The 17,040-nt window shown below is 37.2% G+C and overlaps 1 pseudogene; it reads left to right on the plus strand.

The window, feature by feature from the left end:
- Window positions 1-15,341: 15,341 nt before the first annotated feature.
- LOC114094736 (zinc finger protein 740 pseudogene) lies at window positions 15,342-15,920 on the plus strand (annotated as a pseudogene).
- Window positions 15,921-17,040: the final 1,120 nt, after the last annotated feature.

The following is a 17,040-nucleotide window of genomic DNA, read 5'->3' on the forward strand; positions in this document are numbered from 1 at the left end:
AAGTGTGGAGCTGATGGTGCGTGGAAACTATTTTTAAGGCTCTGATGACTGGTTTACATAAAGAATTTCAGCAGCATCACAGTAGCCTCCACTTTGAGCTTCATGGACTTGCTGGGGCCCTAACTATTCTGAGGCACATTAAAGACAAACAAGGGCAGAGACTGAGTGCCCTCCTCCCTTTTTTCTCCTCTAATCTCAACTTTCCTTCATTCCTAAAGATTTCTAGATACACTTTTAAAATGCATGTGGTTTGGATAAGATTCACTGTGGTCGTAGTGAAATAATAATTGTTATATTCTGCATAACACAGGCCTCAAAACAATCTTCCTCCTGTAGCTTTCACCCAGTGTCCCTGTCTCTTGAGAACTTGCTTATGAAGTAACACAATTGAGGGGAAGAGAATGAATCTTGAATCTAGAAGGCTGGTTTCTTCAACACCGGCAATTGGAGCAAGCTACAGGACTCTCTAAACTTCACTTGCCTCTTAGACCAGAGACCCTGCACCAACTAGAAGAAAAAGTAGGCCCAAATCTCCAACATATCAGTTCAGGAATGGACTTTCTCAATGAGTCCAAAAGCAAAGTAAGTAAAATCAAGAAACAATAAATGTGATGGGAGTAACATTTTTTTAAATTATTCACAGCTTATTCACAGCAAAAGCTTATTCACAGCAAAGGAAACAATCAAGAACATAAACAGAGAGCCTACAGAATGGGAGAAAAATCTTTGCAACATGCACCTCAGATAAAGTATTAATCTCCAGGATATATAAAGAACTCAAAAAGCTTAAAACACACACACACACACACACACACACACACACACACACAATAAATAACCCAATCAGTAAATGGCCAAAGAAACTGAACAGACACTTCACAGAAAAAGACATATAAAATGGTCAACAAATATGAGAAAATGTTCAACATCTCTAGCAATTAGAGAAATGCAAATTAAAACTACACTGAGATTTAATCTCATTCCAATCAGAATGGCGATTATCAAAAATACAAATAACAAAAAATGTTAACGAGGATGTGGGGGAAAAAAATATACTCATACATTACTAGTGGAACTGCAAATTGGTGCAACCACTCCAAAAAGCAATATGGAGATTCCTCAGAACAATTGAAATGGAACCACCATTTGACCCAATTATCCCACTCAATTCACAATAGCTAAGCTATGGAACCAAACTCAGTGCCCATTAACAAATGAATATATAAAAAAAAATTGTGGTACATATTACACAAGAACTATTACTCATCCAGAAATAAGAATGAAATTATGGCATTTTTCTGGTAAATACATGGAACTGGAGACTATCATGAGAAGTAAAATAAGCCAATCCCCCCCCCCCAAAAAAAAACAGAGGACAAACATTCTCTGTGATATGTGGGTGCTAACACAAAATGGGGTAGGAGAAATATAAATTCATTGGATTAGACAAGGGAGAAGGAAGGGAAGGAATAGGAAAGACAGTAGAATGAATTAGATGTAACTTTCCTATGTTCATATATGAATACAAAACTAGTGTAACTCTACATCATGTTCAACCACAAGAATGGGATCCTAATAAGTTATACTCCATGTACGTATAATATGTCAAAATACTTTCTACTGTTTATGTATATCTAAAATAAACAAACAAACTTGCCTCATCTGCAAGGTGGAGCTAATGAGGGCACGTCAGTGTGAATGAGCTGAGGAGGTGTGTTTAAAAGCTCTGAGATTGGGCTGGGGTTGTGGTTCAGTGGTACAGCGCTTGCCTCACATGCATGGATCACTGGGTTTGATCCTCAGTATCACATAAATCAATAAAATAAAGGTATTGCGTCCATCTACAACTAAAAAAAAATTTTAAAAAGCATTGAGATCAAGTAGAGATATGATGAGCATTCTACCTTTCTGGCCTTGGGTTATTCAGCTAACATATTAATAAGCTAGAGACCAGGGCTGGGATGTAGCTCAGTGGTAGAGTGCTTGCCTGGCATGTGAGGCCCTGGGTTTGTCTCCTAGTTGGAAAACAACAACTGCAAAATGCTACAGATGAAGAAGCTGTACTTAGACTCACAAAAAGTTGGCAGTACTGGGGCAGAAGAGGAGCAGGTGGAATAAATCCAAGTTCATGATACTCTAGGCAATCATCCTGCTGTCCTGTGACTCAAAGCTAGGCTGGCCAGGAACAGGATTGAACTGGCACCCACAACTTTGTCCCAGCAGAATTTCTTTTCTACAAACTCCCATTATCATTTTATACCTTCCCACATCATACATAGCCCTGAAATGCATTGAAGGGTCAACTCTAAGAACAAATGATGAGAAGAAAGATAGTGAGTTAACAAAATGTTTGGATAAATTCTTTATACACCATGGAAATTTTTCTTTTTAGGAAACTTGGCATGCCTTTCACTCCCCGCCCCGCCAAAAATTAAAATTTTAAAAACAGAGGATTCACCACTTGACTATTAAAATTTCATTTTAGATTTTACTAATAGGTTATTTTCAGTATATGCTTTCCAAATAAAACTTAGTCACAAAGTTTATAGGCAAAGAGATAATTTTAAAATATGGAAGAGGGAAAAGAAGCATCTTCAAGTTGAATACCTGCATTCAAGCACCTCATTTGTATAAAAATTTATATTTTTGCCTGACAATATATTTCATTGCCAAAACCAAATTATTCTCATCGTCTCTCTCTCTCTCTCTCTCTCTCTCTCTCTCTCTCTCTCTCTCTCACACACACACACACACACACACAGAAACACACCCAACTTAACTATTTGTTTTACCTATTTTAGTTAGGTTCATAGTAAGAGGTACAAGTAAGAGGTACAGGTATTTTAAAAGTAAAAGAAAAATGATGTAAGGTAAACCTCACCATGAAGAGGAACTGTAGGAAGTTGAGGCCTCAATGAAATGAGGATTTCAGAGCCACAGCATCTCTCAAGATGGTGGAGGGGAAGTGCCGCAGTCTGGCTGGTAGGAACCCTGAAGTAGAAATAAGGCCTGAGGCATACATATATGTATGCCTCAGGCCTTATTTCTACTTCAGGGTTCCTACCTACTGACAGTTTTTGCTTCCTACCAGTCTCAGTTTTCTAAATTTGTTTTTAATCTTTATAATATCCAGTTACTTCATGACCTTTCTCCACCTAACCTGTTAGACAGCATACCCAACTTCACACAAATAATAACTGGTAGGACCAGGATTAGAATCTCAATAAGCCTCTCACCTACGCCTGATATGTGATAAATTCCTGAATTATATAGGAACCCAATAGCAGCTAATAGTTGACTTTTCCAGTTTGTCAAGACCTCAATTTCTAGACTCTGTTTATTTCCTTTATTATACTTGAGGACACCCATTTTCCCCTTAAATCCATCAATTCTTATAATACAATATTAAAAATAAAAAGTAGAAATAAATCTAAACTATTATTCTGGCTTTTTTTCAATCCTTCACCTTCAGGCTTATTAAGTACAATATCTGACTTCTAAGTCACATTAAAAACCTGCCAAATCAGATTTTTCAAATGTTTTGAAGCTGCACAACAAATGCAGGATTTTCATTTTCCAGGCCTGATATCAGTTCCCTCACCAACTCAACTGCTAAAGCACATTTTATTTTGTTGTTGTTGTTGTTTTTTATATTTTTAAAAAAATAGTGCTCTACTTACAGTACAAATTTCAGATAATAAGGTAGAATCAACTGATATAACAAATCTGTATTAGTCAGCTTTTCATCACTGTGACAGATAACTGAGAAAATCAACTTAAAGGAGGAAAAATTTGTTGTGACTCATGGTTTCAAAGATTGTAGTTCAAGGTCAGCTGACTCCATTGTTATGGGTCTGTGGTGAGGCAGAGGGCATGGTAGTGCAGAGCTGCTTACCACAGGGCCACTGGGAAAGAGAGAAAAGGGGCCAGGGACATGCAGAGTCTCCAAGGGCATGCCCCCCAGGGACCCAGTCAACTAAGTACTACTTCTTACAGTTTCCACCAATAATACCATTAAATATGAATTCCTCCATGAATTAATCCATTGATGAGACCAGAGCCCTCATGATCCAGCACTTCCCTAAATCCTCACTTCTGAACATTACAGTATTGATGGATATTCCAGATTGAAACAATAACAAAATTGAAATACAAATATGGCTCAAATAATAAAGGTTATTTCCCCCCCCCAAAAAAAAAGCCCAAAATAAATGTTCCTTATCAGTAGGAGCCTTTCCTTTACATAGCAATTAGGATTGTAACTCTTTCTACAGGTGAGCCATCATCTATACATTTGGTCCAAGCTCATCATGCTCCTCAACAGATGACCAAAGAGGGAGTGATTGAGAATGTTCTATGAGAACAACTTAGTAGAGAGCAGTCTCCGTTACAGTGTATAATAACTATTAGTTACATTACTCAATCTTATTGAACACTGCCCAGTCACTTTATATCCAAGCCACTCAAGTATAATATAGCTAAGCCATGATGACACCTTAAGGCTCTTTGGGACATATTTTATTCAGCCCCTGTTGCTTGGAATGCTATACTGCATCCTCTTTCAAGCCCAGTCAGATACATCCTGCTCTTTTAGAAAATCATGGTAGTCTATTCTGTGTTCCTTTGATTCCTTCTGTATGAAGCACATTTCATTAGAATGTACTTACTTTCTATTCTCTATAAAAGGAATTGGCAAGCTTTTCTTTTTCTGGAAAGGTCTAGATATAAATATTTTAACCCCTATGGAAAAGAGGAACGCAATGTTCTATCTACCAACTATAGGTAGATAGAAATCTGACAAAGCCACCAGACAATATGTACGTGAATGAACATGGTTGTTTCCATAAAACTTCAAGTGGCAAAACAGTTTTGGCCCATTGGCTGCAGTTTACTTACACTTTCTCTATGGGTAAAAAAGTTATATTATTTTTTCTTTTGTCTCCTTTTTGGTTTAATCCATTGTAATGGATACAGTAAAGGGTATCTCAAAAAATACACAAATTCTGAGCATGGACGTGTGGGCCAATCTTCCACTCTTGCAACATCCCTGTCATAGAGCAAGGAAGCAATGCTCACAGTTCTTATAGAAGTCATAGCAAAGATGTTTTTGCCAGAGAAGGAGAGATACCTGTGAAGCAGGGTCACAAATTCACTAAATCCCAGATATGCAAAGAAAATGTACATCATTGTCTAGGTTACAACTATCCAGATTCTATCAAAGCTCTTTAGTCATACAAAAAAGTTACCATCAATAACTTTGATGCAATACTTTAAGCATTTCCTTTAAAGTGTAGTCACTTTATGTAGAAAAACTCAGTGTACTAGATTCCTAACCCCCACACCAGGACCCTATTGAGATGTCTAGGTAAAGAAAGTTTTATGGCCTTGGGGATAAAGGAATTCCCATATCCATGCAGTGTCCTGTGTGTTCTTGGGTCTCCTCAGCAGTGTCAATTGTCTTATCAGTTGCCATTCATCCTGCTGGTATTCACAGCTAAAGGTCCAGCTACACAAAGGGCTTGTCTTTTCTGTACAGTAGCCTCACCAGCCACTCAGCCTCATCTCAGTGCCCTGTGGCTCTACATGCCTCTAGGAATATTTACTCATTTTTCATCCAGACCTATGGCCTGACTGCCTTGACCCTCACAGTCCTGGTCAACATGGCATGTCTGCTGACATTCAACTCACCTGCCTTCCGTATGCTCTCTACTCAGGGTCATTCAAGAATCTCAGGTCCTCACAAATACTCAAACTCAGTGACAAAAGTGTTCAAATTCAGCCACCCCTCTGACTATCTAAACTGCCCTATTGAGTCTCCTAAGTGACTGAAGAAACTTCCAGGAAGTGGAATCCCAGTTTTCATTGTGAGATGATTCTAATGGTAGAGGAAAAAATAATACTGACATCTACCTTTTTCTACCAGTCCATCTCCTCTCTTCCTCTCTTTCTACTATAACCACTTTCCACACTAGGCAGTGAGCATTTTGACCAAAATTTAATAGGTTTTAATGTTTTCTAGACTTTGAGAGAAAATTATATCATATCTTATTGTCTTAGTTTTAATATGCTCATCATCTAAATAACTTCTATGTTGAACTTTAAGCCTGTTGATTTCCTAAAACACATCATCTAAATAACTTCTATGTTGAACTTTAAGCCTGTTGTTTCCTAAAACACTACCAGCTCCTTCCTGCCCTACCTGTGATGTTAAGCTTCCAGTATCCTTCTGAGGTAGAAGCCTACAGAAAACATTATTTATTGGATGATGTATTGATTCAGGAAATTCCATTCCAACTGCCTTCTAACAATATCAGGAGTTGGAAAACTAAAATCTACATTTCCCTGACTCCCTTGCAGCTAGGGTTTTAGCTTCTGTCTGCGATTTAGCTTCTAATTCACTGGCACACAACTTTTATTCACACTAAGCAATTTGGAGAGAGAGGCAAATATATAGAATCCATTTTACTGGCAGGAATTTTGGCCAACAATGCTTGTTCTGGAGCTGGTAGTCACAGAAATAGCTCTCTAATTTGGTAAATTCTTCATGGTAAGTGGGAAGGTTTTGGAACTGGCTGTTGAGCTGTTGAAAGCCTTCTATCAAACAGGAGAAGCACTTCCTGAGTGGTGCAGAGACTACTGAGGACATTTTCTGGGAGCTGTTTCATCTTTTCCAATAATTCTGTGAGCTGCCTTCACATGTAATGAATCCTTTGTGTTTAAGTTGGATTCTATGCTCTTTAACTAAGAATCCTGACTAGTATGTGTGTGTGAATGGTTTATGAGGGATGGGTGTCAAATGCTGCAACTTATTGTAAAAAAATTTTGCTCCAATAATGTCTAATTTGTGTGATCCTAGCACATATTGGGTGATTGATGTTCCTCTTCTGAATAAGATTGACAGAACATGCTTCAAACACAGAACAATATTTTCCTCCTTCTTTCGTCTACTGGCCTGTGCTCAAGTTTTACAGACATGCTTGGAATTTCCACGCAGGGTCTCCCCACCCTATTACCATTAGCCAATGGTGGTTGTTGGTGGGGGATGGGGTAGGGCATAAGTCTAAGGGAATGATTCTTAGGTCCTCATTAGGAAAGACAGACAGAAAGCCCTTCAGTGTTCTCCCCTGGTCATTATCAAAGAGTTTTAAATAAAGCTGATATTTTGGTTCCACTTGGTTCCCAGTGCTTCTTCTCTATGACTTAGAATTTTGTAGGGTGGAGTGCTAAAGTAACTGGCATCCACTTAAAGCTGTGACTCACTTTACAGAATATCTATTTCAATCTCCTTTTGTTGTTGGAGATACCAATATTCAAGGTTATAGAACAAATGAGTGGAAGAACCCAGATTGCAACTCAAATTTGAAGACTTTGAGTCTAGCTAAAGATTTTTACCATACATTTTACCACATTTTTATATACGCTGAAAAGTTAAAGATGGATGAATGAATTAAGAGACTAGTTCCAGCCAGTGAATTGAACTCTAATTCTCCATCCAGTCTACTCATTCATTTATATATCCCCCCTGAACCTATAAACACTTGGTTCATGAGTCTTGATTTAAAAGAGTCCTACGTAAAATATATCAGTGAACAAAAATCTCCTTTGATAAAGTAAATCTTTATCTATACCTAAATTTTGTAAATGATATTCTAAAAGAAGGCTCTCCCTTAGAAAACAATATAGAACGTGTCTAAAACTATTTTTAACAAAATATATACTTTTATATTTTGACATAACCTTATATCTTTAGCTCTCCCAGGTTATATTTAAAATGTGCTGAGTTTGTCCTTGTGAGTAAAACATAACAAAGAGTCTCCAGAGTTGAAAAGCTTCCTCTACTGAACCAAGCCAGTAATGCCTCCCACTGGCAGACCCTGCCTTGTCTTCCATCTAGTATAGAACCACCAGTTTTGTCATCCCCAAAGGCACTATTCTGACACATCTCATTAATTTTTACAGGGTCTTGACCCATAAGAATAAATGGTCTATGCTTCAATGTCTAAGTATGCACATAAAGAGACTAGAGTTTAACTTAAGTGCTATATAAGTAATCTTGGGTCCAAGAAAAAATATATACGCTGAAAAGATATAAATTTCCTGAGACACTTATTTATTACACTTCCAAGCAAATATAGTGTAGCCCAAGATGCTCCAAATCTATGTGGAAGTACAGAAAGAAAAAAAAAGTACCAAGTATTAATGCAAGTTCTTCATTCATTGTGTCATTGTTATAAGTATTTTATGCTGATGTATTCCTAGTTTATTGTAACTGAACCCATCTGTGGATGGGGAGCTCAGAGAGAAAATAGTTAAATAATTCAAAATCTTCTTTCCAGTAAGAACATCAAATCCTAAAAAATTCCAAAAATCAGTATACAATAAAGTTAGTTTTGTGGCCATAATTAAATAACTGTTTCATGAGGGAGAAATATAACTAAACCACAATGACTCATATGAAAAACCAATACCAAAAGTGAAAGATAAAATCCAGATATATTCATAAGTGATATTGAAGTTCCAAAACATTTATTTATTTTTCTGCAAACAACCTCTTTTAACAGAATTCTAATAATTAAGCAAATCAAGTAGTAATTTTTAACCCACATCCTTCCAGAATTTCACTTCTGGTTGAGTGGGTCAAGAAATAAGTGAAATAATAAATGCTAGAATTTATTGAGTTCTTGCTAAATGCTAATTTTGCAGATGATGGGGAAATAAAGACTTGGGGCAGTTTAAGTGAATAGTTCAAGTTCACTTAGGAAGCAGTGGACCCAGTGTACCTTCTTCAGAATCCACTCTCAGAACCACTATCTTTGCTATCCTGGGGAAAAACTTCATTTTTCTAAAACAATACCTAATTTAAGAAACATTCTGGTTGTTGGATTACAAAATTCATCAGAAAAACCCCAATGATGTCTGAGTGCTTCTACATGGAAATCCCACAGGGCATGCAGAAGTCTTATTGTTTGTCTTCACTGTAAAAGGCACCATAAGAGAGCCAGAGGAGTGGACAAAGCTAGACTAGGAGCCATGGAAGGCCTGAGCCACCCCTCACACATCCACTATGTTATCCAGGAACCTCCTGAAAAACTGAATAAGGAAAGAGGAGGAGGTGCGTATTTTTTTCTGCTAAAATTTTACTTAAGTTAGCCACTTCTATGTTTAACTTGAAAGTTTCAGTAAACAAAGACTGCACTGCAATCTATCTAGACATAGCACATTTCTTCTTTCGAGTAAAATTGACACAAGACAGCCTGTGAGTCACATGAAAACACTGAGTTATAACACAACCACTTCCATAACAACTACTTTCTTAGTAGAATAAATATGCAACCACCACATCGGTCTTCCCCAGTTTGAGAGGACAGAAAGCCAGAAGTGAAGTAATGAAGTGATGGTGAGATTAGACAACCATGGAACCACTAATTTGTTTGGAAGTGTTGACAGTGGCCTTGTCGGAGCTGCCAGCCCTTCAGAAAGCTTCATGAAACTCAAGGCACTCCCAGCTGAAAGCTGCCAAAGCCTAGGAAAATAGCCTAGCTGAAAAATAACAGTGATTAGATCGGAACCCTTCCTGAAATTCTTCTTGTTGACTCCAAATGCAAAGGTTCCCACCATTAAAAAGGATAAAATAAAGTAAGAATAAAGTCTCTAAATCAATTCTGATTCAAACAGTAATTAGCTCATAGGCTTAGTCCATTATGAGTATAATTATAATTACATATATGTATACTTAATGAGTATTATTTAATATAATATAATTAAGTGCCCAATAAATAGGGAACAGTGAGGTAAATCAAAAAGAAAAAACATGAACTGTGGAATTACACCTGAGTTCAAATCCTGCTGCCACTACAGGGTAAATTAACTTATTAGTCCATAGACATAACCTATGTTTCTAGGGTTATCTCTTTCAAAATGTGCATGCTAACATTCTAAAGCCCATTAACTAATTTAGTAATTTACTTATTTAAAACACATTTATTGAATATATACTATGGGTAGAGTACTATGCTAAGGGCAAAGAATAAAACTAAAAAATAGTTTTCCATACATTGGAGAAAAGATAGCCTTGTTAATAAATGGTACTCAGAAAACTGGATATACATATGTAGAAAAATAAAACTAGATTCCTATTTCTCACTCTGCACAAAAATCAACTCAAAGTGGATAAAAGACCTAGGAATTATAACAGGAATACTAAAATTGATAGAAAAAACCCAGAAGGTCAACATTCCAGTTGGCACAGGCATAATAAGACTCCTGGAGCTCAAGAAATAAAACCAAGAATCAATAAGTAAAATGGCATCAAATTAAAAATCAGTACAGTGAAGGAAACAAGAGCATGAAGAGACAGCCTACAGAATGAGAGAGATTCTTGTTAATATTCAGAATATATGAAGAACTCAAAAAAATGTAATACCCCTCAAAAAAACAAATAATCCAATCAATAAATGGGCAAGTGATCTAAATAGACATTTCTCAAAAGAAGAAATACAAATTGTAAACAAATGAAAAAATGTTCAACATTCTTAGCAATAAGGGAGATGCAAACCAAAACTACACTAAAATTTCATCTTCTGTTAGAATGGCAATCATGGAGAATACAAGTAATAATAAATGCTGGCAAGGATGTGGAAGAAAAGCTGTACTTATACATTGCTGGTAGCACTACAAATTAATATAACCACTGAGGAAATCAGTATAGAGATTCCTCAGAAGACTAGCAATGAAAACACCATATGACCCAGCTATCCTACTTCTTGGGTTTTAACCAAAAGAAGTAAAAATCAGTTTACTATAGTGATCTTTGCATACCAATGTTCATCACAGCTCAATGTTATTTTAATAAGCCTAAGTGCCCATCAACAGATGAATGCATAAAGAAAATGTGGTGTATGTACACAGAAGAGTTCTACTCAGTCATTAAAAAAAAAGAATGAAATTATGTCATTTGATAGTAAATAGATGGAACTAGAGAACATCATGCTAAGTGATATAAGCCAGCCTCGAAAAGTGAAGTGCCAAATATTTTCTATCATATGCAGGAGAGAGAGAAAGAGAGAAAAGGAATAATAAAAAAAGGGGAAGATACTCTTGAAATTGGAAGGGAGTCCAATGAGCAAGGCATTGAGAGGAAGAAGAAGAAGGGTCAGCGCTGGGAAGTACTATAGAATGAACTCTACCAAATTGTGCTATGTCTACATATGAATATACCACAATGAATCCCACTTGTATGTGTAATTTTAATGTACTAATTTAAATAACTATAACAGAAGGAAAATCAGTAGAGAAAGCAAGAAGATCAGGGAAAAGAGGAGGGGACAGAATGGGAGAGTATTAGGGAATTAGATTGATCAAATTAGATTATGTGCATGGATAAATATAGCTTACTGAATCCCACTATTATGTGTAATTATAATACAACAATAAAAAAGTAAAAAAAAAAAAAAACAGTTTTCCCTTTAAGAGATCAGAAAGTTTATAGCCTTTGTCAATGCTTTTCTCAATTAATTCTTATAACAGGTAAGTATTATCATTTTGTCTTATAAAGGAGATTCAGAACAGTATCTGTTACCTCAAAACTGTCTTGAAACGTTGGCATTTCTTAAAATGAAATGTGTCAACCTCATTGTTTTGGAGGTTTTGTGATTTACAAAACTGTTTCTTAAACTTTAATGTACACATAAATCACCCCTAGATCTTGTTAAAGTATAGATTCTGAGTCAGCCCATCTGAGTGGGGTTGAGATTCTACATATGTAACAAATTCGGAAATGCCACGGACTGGCCTATGAATCATACTCTGCATAGCAAAGTTTCAGAATCCATCATGTATAGAAGTCTACCATTCAAGCACTGTTCTCTTACTGAGTCTTTCATTTTGAATATGGAGTCAATACTATGTGTTATACTTTGTCTAAAAGTGAGAGTTGAGTATTTTGTAATTTTAGGATAAAACTTCAGAGAGGTCTAAACTTAAACGTACTATTGAATAGTGATGCCATTTGTTGAGATATGGAATATAGATTAGCAAGCTGACTTTCCCAAGAAAGAAACCCATTCAGTTAAGAATACTGATATTGGACTGTCTGTGGCTCATCTAATATTGTCTGGTTGCCTTTTATACTAAGAGTAACTTGTCATTGTGGATTAAGTGCTGGTCAAAGTAAATGTGGGTTTTGTTCTTTGGTAAAAACCCCACAAGAATAAATTCTTTAAAACCTAGGATCATAGATGATAATGGTTTAATAACTCTTCACAAGTTCATAGAGACCTATGAACAAAGGGGAACAAAGGCTGGTTGAGTCTGAGATCCTAAGATGTAGATATGGAACTGTGTTGTGCTGGCCTAGGTCTATATATATATACAGTAACACAATATTTTTTTGCTTCTGCATCCAGACATGGGTGGACATAATGGAAAGACAGAGGTGAGGTTAAGCATCAACATGAAGGAAGCAGAAATCAAGCAATAGAAAAACACAGAAACTCTAAAGGAACATCCCAAGTCTCTGATTCTCAGAGCCACCCACTGGAACTCTCTGAAGAGCTTATTAAAAGTACTAATTCCTGTGGGGGAAAAGGCACACTCATACATTGCTGGTGGGACCACAAATTGGTACAGCCAATATGAAAAGCAGTATGGAGATTTCTTGGAAAACTGGGAATGCAACCACCATTTGACCCTGCTATGCCACTCCTCAGTCTATACCCAAAGGACTTAAAAATAGCATACTGCAGGGACACAGCCACATCAATGTCTATAGCAGCACAATTCATAATAACTAAACTGTGGAACCTATCTATATGCCCTTTAGTTGATGAATGGATAAAGAAAACATGGTATATATACACAATGGAATACTATTCAACATTAAAAGAGAATCAAATCATTATATCAAATATAATGATATGTGAAGATAGCCAATTCCAGAAACCCAATTGCTGAATGTTTTCTCTGATATAAGGAGGCTGATTCATTATGGGGTTGCAGGGGAGCATGAGAAGATTAGAAGAACTCTTGATAGGGCAAAGGGATGAAGGGAAAGGGAGGGAGCATAGAGGTAGGAAAGATGGTGTAATGAGATGGACATCATTACCCTAAGTACATGTATGAAGACACGAATGGTATAACTCTACTTTGTGTCCAAACAAAGATATAAAAAAAATTGTGCTCTATGTGTATAATATGAATTGTAATGCATTCTGCTGTCATATATAACAAATTAGAACTAAAAATAATTTTAAAAATAGTTTTTTAAAAAATTACTAATCCTGTTCCCACACAGAAAATTAATTTAACTAGTCTGGGGAACTACCCCCTCCCCATTGTAATGCCATGTTTGCAGATTCTCAACTCCATGGCACATTAGAAACTGCTGAAGCTTTAAATAATATTATGTCTCAGTCCCAGGTCTCAGAGCTTCGAGAATCTGAGGTGAGGCCCTGAAGGTTATTTTGAAGGTACCAGTGATTGTAATATGAAGCCAGAGTTCAAAACTACCATCAATACTCTGAAAGAGAGGCTCCATATTTTCTCCACTGTCTTCAAAGCTATTATTCTTCAATCTTGTTATTGACTATGACAACTTTTTCCTTTTTACATAAAATAGAGTATGGGAGTCTGATATATAACCTCTGTCATCATTTGTCCTTTTCTTCTTCTATTGCTTTGAATTTTTTATCAAGAAACATCTCCATCATCTTAAGCTGATCATCATTCTCATCAGGGATAAAACCATCCTCCCTTCACCAGTGGACCATTTCTTTTCAGTCACAACTTTGTGAAATCTCTCTTATTTTAAAAACAAAAGCAAAAAAACAAAACAAAATGACCTTCTCCAATTTGTGTTAAATTCTTAGAGCATCTCTCCATTGATTTATTTCATTTCAAAGGCAAACTTCTTTGGTAATAAGCTCTCCTTAGGACCAGAATTGGAGTAGAGATTCCTGATAGTCTTGAATAACTTTGAAAAACAGGAAAAGCTGAAGAGAAATAACATGTTCCATAAACTCCAGTCAGCACTCATAAGATGGATCTTATACCCAAAAGAGTCAGGAAAAAAATCCAGCCTTTCTGTAGAAAAGGAGGTATTTCATATACTTTGTGAGGTTAAATAATTTTATTGAAAAGAAGATAAATTCTTATAAAATTAAATATAGGGTACTGGGAGAAAAATATCAGGCACTACAAATATCATATTATTTGGTTGAACTTGCTGTAGTAAATCTAGTACAAAACATAGATAGATAACCCAAGCATGTAATTTTTTTTTTACATTAGGCTTTTTCATCTCATTATTTCTTTTAGTTTAAGAAAATTTTCTTTTCTTCACTGGCCACAAATGTTGTGGTCATCCCTTTTTAAAATACTTCTGATGTATGAATAGGTGGTCATAACATACATAATTTCACTACATACGTATTGCAAGGCAAGTTTGAGAATAAATCAGAAATACTAGAAACAGATCTGCTTTTCTAATTTCTTATTTTCTAGTTCACACTGAATTTTTAAAAAACTATCAGGGCTTAGCAATAGTTAAGCATAATGTGAGAAGATAAATATGATAATGTTGAATTCTTGGCCATTCTACAACATGAGATAGATTGAATTTGCTACTACATTAAGTAATTAAATGACAAATTTTAGAAGTTTTTGGAAGCAGTACAGATGATGCATTTATAAAGAGTCATAAGGGTAAAAATGACCATGAACTCATTCAAGGTAAATAAAAGCAATGCACAGACTGGAGAAGTCCAGGATAAACAGATAGATATGGCTGAACAGCAAGATTTGGGCATTTACCTCAAACAGACTTGAATTCATTAGTCTGAAACCAAATGATTCAAATGGTTATGTTCAGGAATGATTTATGTGATGTCTTGTATTTCAAAGTTCTGAAGTAACATTTACCTTTATATCTTGAACACAACATAATTTCTTTCTTATTGATTACTCAATAATCATTTGTTAAAAGGAAAATTTGTGGCTTTAGTTTGCTTAGTAAGCCATAATTAGAAAAACCTGCTTTCAAAAGTTATGGAAGAATAAATGAAGACGCCCTCTGAATAATTGAATGCTGCATAAATGCAAGATATTCCTACCTTTAACTGCAATATCATACAACAACCTTACTGTACATCCCACCAGCCAGTCTGCCTATCAGTTCACCAAGCTTCATGTGGCAGACACAGGCAGTTCAATATGGAAGCAGGACTGAAAGAACACAAAGAAGCCATTACTGTGATTTAGTGACAGTTCTTCAAAAGGCAGTGTCTTCAGGAAAGCTGGATCAAGGAATGCCTGAACTTTTGGGTTGCATGAAGTGAAAAGTCAGCATGGCTCAGGAACGTCTCCTGGCTTGTGAAGGCCTAGCAGGCGTGAGTTTGGTTCCCACTGCAGCCAGCAAGAAGATGATGCTAAGCCAGACTGCCAGCAAGCAGGCCAAGAATGGTGAACAGGCAGGTAGCCTTGGTGTGCTGAGGTGCTTGAGTCAGGGCCACCGAAAAGACAATAAGTCCCAGAGCTGTAAAGATGAAGACAGCTTGGCTGAGGCTTCTCACTCAAAACATGTAAAAAGGTGGTGGTAGTGGAGCAAGATGGTTCTTTTCAAGTAAAGATTCCCCAAAATTTTATTTATGAACACTGCTTTGGAGCCTTTAGGAGCAGTTACCACCTCAAGAGGCACATCCTTATTCACACTGGTGAGAAACCATTTGAGAGTGATATATGTGATATATGACCCATTCAGAAGTACCACCTGGAACACCACAAGTGTGTACACAGTGGCAAAAAGCCTTACCAGTATGAACAATGTCATCAGTGTTTTTCTCGGACAGATGGATTGATTACTCAGACCCAAACGGATATGCTAAGGGTGCCAGTAGAAGACTTCTGATGGGCAGTTTTCTCTTTAGGTGCAAGGGATCCTGGGTGGTGGGAGTGATCAGAAGAATCTACAGAAGAGGGCATACCCTCTGGTCTGATGGTCCCACCACCACCCCATCTGAACCTGTCTCCCTCCTCCCCCTCCTGGAGGAGTGGACCCAGGAGACCAGAAGTATGCACAGGGACAGTGGCTTCAGAGCCTCAGCTCTATAAGTAATCTGAGACTATGAGTATTTTGGGGAAGTTCCTACTGCATTCCTGGGTAGGGAAGCTAGTCCCTGGACCCTTGACTGAAGTTGTGAGGACTCAAGGTACAGGATCAAGACTGAAGTGTGGCTCCCACAACCTTAGACTTCAGCTGGCAGCTAAAATGGAAAAGTTTGGGAAAGGGGATATGTTTGTTGTGTTCTTGTTTTTGTTTCTCCAAAAGCAATTTCAGCAGGTAAACTATGGACACAGGTAATCTGGAGACTTAAAGTCCTAGTCCAAAAGCAGGGACTGTGGCTAGTCCAGACCCACCCCAAGATTGAGTTTTTAGTTACAGAGGATCCTCAGTGTTCCAGTTTTGCACCTCACCTCCTCTTTGAAGGAGAATAGGATCGGGGATGGCAGCTGAGCTTACTCTGGCTTTTTTACACACTCTAGGGACAAAAGTAAAGACAATGGGAGGAGCAGACAAGGGCTGGGTCGAGGAAGAGAAGATAGTACTGCTTACCTCCTCCAGAGCAAGAATGTGCCCATGGGTGTTGTAATGGCCCATGTTGCACCATATGTGATAGGATCAGCTCAAGTGCCTTCTGGAGGAAACTTGGGTGAGAGTGGTCCATGAAGCCCTTTCCTTCTCTCTGGGCAACTGGTCTTGTATATGGTTTATGGCTACCTCACTGTCATTGACTCCTAAAGCCAGACAGAGGTGTTGAGCAGGAGTCATGGATGTTAAAGTGGGTTCTCCCCTTGTGTCCTCTAAGGAACAACCCAAGACTAGTCCAAAATTTGCTAACAGTGGTTAAGGAAACAGAGGAATTGGGGCCCTGACATGACTGTGGAGCAGGAGGAGCAGTTCTCCCTGCTCAAGTCCTGTATTCAGGTATAGAGGAGATAGGGTCCTGGCCTTGTGTTCTTTCCAAAGAACAAGAATTTGGCTCTCTT

This window comes from Marmota flaviventris, chromosome 11 (assembly GCF_047511675.1).
Source record: "Marmota flaviventris isolate mMarFla1 chromosome 11, mMarFla1.hap1, whole genome shotgun sequence".
Taxonomy (NCBI): Eukaryota; Metazoa; Chordata; class Mammalia; order Rodentia; family Sciuridae; genus Marmota; species Marmota flaviventris.